Source organism: Vidua macroura, chromosome 10, assembly GCF_024509145.1.
Source record: "Vidua macroura isolate BioBank_ID:100142 chromosome 10, ASM2450914v1, whole genome shotgun sequence".
Lineage (NCBI taxonomy): Eukaryota > Metazoa > Chordata > Aves > Passeriformes > Viduidae > Vidua > Vidua macroura.
Genome location: NC_071580.1, coordinates 4,113,693 through 4,119,959, shown reverse-complemented (window position 1 = coordinate 4,119,959; position 6,267 = coordinate 4,113,693). Strand labels below are relative to the sequence as shown.

General features: G+C 53.6%; 1 non-coding gene across 1 annotated transcript; it reads right to left on the bottom strand.

Moving 5' to 3' along the window:
- Positions 1–43: 43 nt before the first annotated feature.
- On the bottom strand, positions 44–116 carry TRNAV-AAC (transfer RNA valine (anticodon AAC)). Its single transcript has one exon. It is a non-coding gene; the product is annotated as a tRNA-Val (tRNA).
- Positions 117–6,267: the final 6,151 nt, after the last annotated feature.

The window sequence follows — 6,267 nt, the reverse complement described above, 5'->3', positions numbered from 1 at the left end:
TGCGATCCGGCACGCAGGGAAAAAGAAAAACCACCTTGGCGGGTGTTTCCGCCCGGTTTCGAACCGGGGACCTTTCGCGTGTTAGGCGAACGTGATAACCACTACACTACGGAAACGCCGACGGTGGGGAGTTTTCCAGTAACCCTCTAATTCTTCTCTGCGCTCGTCCCCGCTGTCCCACCCCATCTGTCCCCGCTGTCCCCTCCGCGACCTCCGCGCCCCCTCCTGCCCCGCACCGCGCCCGGAGCCCCGCGCTCAGCCGGGACCTGCACGCCACGGACGCCGCCAAACGCCCCCGGGACCCGCAGCCTCCGCCGGCCTCCTGTCCCGCCGTAGAGCCGACGGGTCACCCCCAGTGCCCGTCTCTCCAGGTGTGCCAGGTGCTCTTCACGCACACCAGGAGTGACAGCATCGGTGGGGACCAGAAATTGCAAGGAGGAGGGGAATGCTTGGCACTGCTGGCAGGGGAGGGCAGTGATGAACCAGCGGACAGGAGAGCTGAGAGCTGGGCACAGAACCGGGCAGTGTCTGCTTCGCAGGCCTCTGGATCTGGAGAATGGGGAAGTGACTAATCCTCCTGGATTTTCTAGTGCACCAGGAACTGAAATAACAGGAGAAGCTACAGAAGAGAATGTGGTTTTGCCACTTTTCGCAGAGGTTAACATGAGTCAAACTCCAGCTGGTGGAAAGATACACCCTAAAACCTTCTCCGAGGAGCTGAAGTTGCCTGGATTGTGAACAGGTCAAATGCATTCCCAGCATTTTTTTCAAAAAACACATAATTAAAGTGTACACATTTCCTGTGTCCTTTACCTGGGACATCCCCAATATACCTTAACCAAAGATGTTGGTGAGATGCCAGAGATGCTGGTGTTGCCATGGAGACTGGGGTGGAAAAGTGCTTGTCCAATACCGCTGCATTTTGTTTGATTCCTGTACTTATCCAGAAAAGCGTGGGATTGTCACGTCCTGGGGAAATGGGAGGCTGTGGGGAAGAAATGGCAGAGCCCTCCCCTGAGCAGGCTGCCGTGCCAGCTCTGTGTGTCAGTCCAGCTGTGCTCCCACTCTGTCTCCAGCTGTGTGACAGCCTCCAGCCACGGTGTCACCCACAGTGACAATCGGTGACACCAATCCCTGGAGGCTGCTGCTTTCCCCCTGGTATTTTCCAGTTTGACCTGGGCAGCTGTGAGCTCTCAGATCATTTAACATGGATTCTGAAAGTGGCACTTCACAAGTCACAGGAGCTGAAGAGCTGCTTGTACAAGGCTTTAAAGAAAAATGATGTTATGTGTGCCTCAGGCTTAAGGAAGGGCTGACTAAGAATCCCAGCAATGTGGAAAAAGCTTTCCACCTTCCATGACATTATGGCTCAGAATCAAGGGTTTAACATCCCAAAAGCCTCTTTCACCCTCCTGATTTTGGCACAGAGCTGCCAGGGATTGGCAAATTCTGCTCCAAATCTATCATGAATGAATCACCATCATGTTGGCATAAGGACTTCCACTCGAGTACTTTCTTGTATTTTCTGGCAGCTTCTCCCCTGGAATTAAGCTGAATACATGGGCCCAGGTGTTGAGGTGAAAGTCAGAGTTTCTCCTAGGAAGATTTCAGTTTGGACAGAAGGCTCCTTGCTTCCCTCGGTGACATCCAGCCCATGCAGATTACTGTGACAGAGTACAGGGAGGCTGAGCCTAACACAGTGCACAGAAAATGTTTCTAAAATAGACGTATTTTTATAACAGATTTTCCTTAACAAATAGCAGATTTTCCTTTTCCTGGAAAAGAATCCAAGATTACAGCTACCTGGGAGCAAGCAGGGAAAAGCTTGTGTCTGTAGCACACCAGTAAAAATTATAATATCTAGCAGAATTTATTCCTTCTTAGTCAGTGAATACATCTTTCTGAATAGATATAAAATACTTTTTTTTAAGAGGCTCTTCACCAGATCAATCCTGCACAGCATATGTACAAATAAAGTTGGGAAAACCAAGAGCTCTGCACTATTATTTCACACTCCTTGGCGCTTGCAAAACGCCTTGCTTTTCCATGGAAATCTCAGGGTGGAAAAGCAAACACACAAAAGCCTCTCTGAGGAGCAGCAGAGGGGTCCGAGGTGAATGCTCCAGGGGGCACCGCAGGGAGCATCCGCCTTGCACAAAGAGAGGTCGGGCAGAGATGAATAAAAACCATCATCCAACACAGCATGGGAGGAGGAGGAGGGGGATGGTGGGGTTGGCACAGCCCCGCTTTGGGGGAATGGTGGGAGAGGACTGGCCGGGTTCCTCATTCAGGGATCCACCATTCCTCATGTGGGGCGGGATGAACCCGAGCGCAGGCTCAGGCCCCTAAATTAGACTCACAAGCACCGGGCACCAGTCGCCAAACCCTGATACCACCTCCCAAACCCTGGCACCCGCCCCCAAATCCCGGCACCCGCCCCCAAATCCCGGCACCCGCCCCCAAATCCTGGCGCCCGCCCCCAAATTGCAAGCACCGGTTTCCAAACCCCAGGCACCAGCCCCCAAATCCCGCTGCAAGCCCCGGGCCCGGGTCTCCGGTCCTGTCCCAGGCCCCGGCCGCGTCTCGCGGACCCCGACCCGTGGCCGCGGGCCAGGGCAGGCGCGCTCCCGGGCAGGCGCGCTCCCTTCCAGGCGCGCTCCCGCGAGCACGCGGCGCGTTCCAAACTCCCGCCACCAGCCGCGCCCCGCCCCATAGCCCCATCGTAGCCAATGGCAGCGGAGGGGGGCGCCCCTCTGACCAATGGGGACGCAGAGGGCGCGGCCGCGGGTATAAGAGGCCGAGCGCGGGGCTCTGCGGCCTTTGCCGGGGTGGGCAGGCCCTATGGCCAACTAACCCTAATGGCGGCCGCGCCCCTCACGCTCGCCCGCTGTTTTACTCGCTGACTTTCAGCGGGCAAAGGAAGCGGCCCAGGGGAAGGGGGTGGGGGGAAAAGAGTTCCGGCCTCAAAAAAAGCCAGCGAGGGGGATCCACACCCCGGCCCACCCTGAGGTCCCTGTCCCTTCTCCGCAACCGGGGATGCTCCCGCCCTCTCCCCTCGTGGAGGCCGCGGTCGGCGGGCTCAGCGCCACTGCCGCCGCGAAGAGTTCGTCTCTGTCAGCCTCGGCGGCGGCCGGGAGCAGAGGGCCGGCGCGCCCGCCCTGGGCAGCCGGGGGACCCCAGCAGAACAAAACGGGCGCGGCGCCGCTGGGCGCTGAGCAGCCGCCGCCCCCTGAGACGTGGGGTGCGCGGTCGGCGCCGCCCCGACACCCCCAAACCCCCGCATTCCCCCGGAGGGCCCGGCCGGCCCCCCGCGGTCGGGGTGTCCAGGCGGCTCCCGGCTCTGCTGGGCCGGCCGGGGAGCCCGAAGGGAGCCCCCGAAGCGTCGGTCCCCGCCGAGGTTTGCCGTGCGCTCCCCTCGGAGTGCGGGCGGTGGGAGGGATGCGCCCGCCCCCGCCGAGATCCTATCTAGGAGAGCCCTGCGGTGATGGAAGCTCAGGAATGCCGAATTTTATTCATCGGGTTCAAGAAATGCTGGGTTTTATTCGTCGATTTCGGCGGCAAGGAGCTGAATTTGTGAAAGAGAACGCGGGGAGCTGGGGGCGAATACTGCGGTGCAGTGTGCAGAAGGGTTGTGAGGGGAAGGTGCTGTGGCTTGTCTTCCCTTAGCAATTCCTCTCCCTGCGCTCAGGCTTTGGCACTGCTATGAAGAAACATTCTCCAGTGTGTGCCAGGGGCACAGCACCAAACCTGCCTCCTTTGTGCCAGGGACACAGCACCAAACTTGCCTTTTTACTGTCAGGGGCACAGCACCAAACTTGCATTTTTAGCGCCAGGGGCACAGCACCAAACCTGCCTCCTTTGTGCCAGGGACACAGCACCAAACTTGCCTCCTTTGTGCCAGGGACACAGCACCAAACTTGCCTTTTTAGAGCCGGGGCACAGCACCAAAGCTGCCTGCAGAGTGCTGAGCCCCAGCACTGTCTGCCTGATGGAGGAATGCCCAGGGCCCATCCTGTGCCATCACCATCACAGGAATTGGCTGCTCAGTTCCCTCTGCTGTTAGTTTTGACCACAGCTAAACTTTTTTGGTATTTCTGCCATCAACCACTTACAGAAGGTTCACCAGACACGCGGGCACACGTGTGGGATGCAGACATAGCCCTACAAACTGGGCTTGTAGCATCATCAGTGCTCATTTACCAACGCTCCGTTAATACCCTGAGCGTTTGACCAGTGCCATCTTGTGGCCTTCTGTTTTTTAATTTGCACAGAGGATGGAAGTGAACTCGGGTACTTAATTTTTTGATTCTGTTTGAAAAAAACCTTCCGCGGCCAGAATAAACAGAAACAGGAGAGGCCGACCCCACACACTTGAAGATATGTAGGGCCTTTCTGGTACTGGAATCTGAATTTGCTTAATAAATCTGATCCAGCTAAAACTAGTGCTGGCTCTGCTGATGGTAATGTTCTTTCTTAGTTCAAACAATTGTGTTTTCAGTGTTTTATCTGGTTTCCAAGCAACAGCTTTCACTTAGCATCAAATACTTCATTTCAAACTCTCAACTAAACATGCAGAGCCAAGATATTTCTTGTGTTTAGGACATTGTTTTTAAATAAAACTCGACTTAAAATTGTCTCTGAAAAAAAAAGTCTTGTCTTCTAAATATACCTGGTTTGGTGGCATTTTAAATGATTTTTTTTAGCTGCCCCTTCTGAAAGAGGTGATAAGTTGAAACTGCCAGGTTTCTGTAGTCATAAAAAAGTATGTGCTCTTCAGATCCACGCATCAGAGAGAAAATGCTAAGAAAATCAGAACGTGGTCTACTTTTGTTTCTATTTATTTATGGAAACAAGGAAAACTCAGCGTGACGTTGTTGCAGACAGGACAACAAATGGAGCTGTAGGTACACCTTGCTACTGCTTCCGAACAGCCTGCCCAGCTGCCCTACCTGCCCCAGAGAAACAGGCCAAAAAAAATGTGCTAATGTGGCATTTTAGGAATGCAAACAGAAGCTCTCAGCTCTTTCACTCCTGAAGTGTTTTAAACCATTTGCAAGTGTGTCAAAGGAATTGTATTCAATGTCTGTCCTCAGAGCAGATAGGAAAAAAAATTCACCTGGCAGCCAGCAGTAATTACCTGCCCCAGCAGCAGCTCCGTCTTTTATCATCTGTCATTAAGTCAATTTTCTTCCCCCTGGATCTAAGTGCTCATCTTAAAATCTCCAGATTTGTTTAATTTCAAAATCTTTTTAAAATCCTGTTTATGTTTGGGAGAAGAGGCGTTCTTATGCTCAGTAGAGTTATGAAAGGGCATTATTGAGGTTCACACCCTGGGCTGCCATTCTGTTCCTTTGGGGTTTAGGGTTGCGCATCCTGAGAGACTTGTGGAGTGCCCAGGAATTAGCACCGAGTGGTCAGGAGGTTCTGTAGCAGATGTTTAGGCTGAGCTTAGAAGGACAGCTGGCTCAGGTCTGTTTAAGGTGGGCGTTGTTGCCGTTCGAGGTCAGTCACACGGCATTTGCTCTATCAGGCTGGGTACAGGGGCAGTGCTCTGGCCAAAGGTGACCAGCCCTGTGTGTCCTCCCAGCAGGATGAAGTGGCCTCGCTGCACTCCTGTGTGCCTGGGGATGCCTTCCTTTTGCATGGTCATCTTCTGGTGTGCTGTTTCTGAGCACCCCAGAGCTTTCTGTCCCTGTGAGAAAGCTGATCCTCTTCTGTGGAGAGCCTAGGAAAAAAAAATCAGCCGAGCATGGATGAAATCCTCTAGGAGATCCCATAGAACTGGTGGGATAGCAGGAGGGGCAGCATTACAGTGCTTGTGCAAACAGCTCTGAGGGCGTTTTGGGAGCTGACAGACCCGAGGGGACGAACACACCTCCCCCAGAAGCACTTTTCCAAGGCTCATTTCTCAGGATGAGGTCTCAGCCGGGCTGATTCCAGCTGTGGTGCTGTGGCAGTCCTGAGCCGTGCTCCACTCCTGCCTCTACCTTGACCTCTGCTTTCAGTCACCTCTCAATGTCCTGCCCTTTTTCACTCCCCGTCCACGAAAGCAGCAGGATTTTATCTTACATTGCTTTCATGAATCTATTCCCAGTGCAGGTTTTAGCTTTCTTGCATTAGTTTCAAAACGATTATGGTTGTTTGGGTTGGATGTGATGTGTCAGTGCACAACAGACAAACCAAGGAAGATTTAAATCAATGCAAGAGGCTTGTAAAAATGGACAAGTATAGATTCACAAATTAGTGTGACTGTGTGCAAATTTAAAG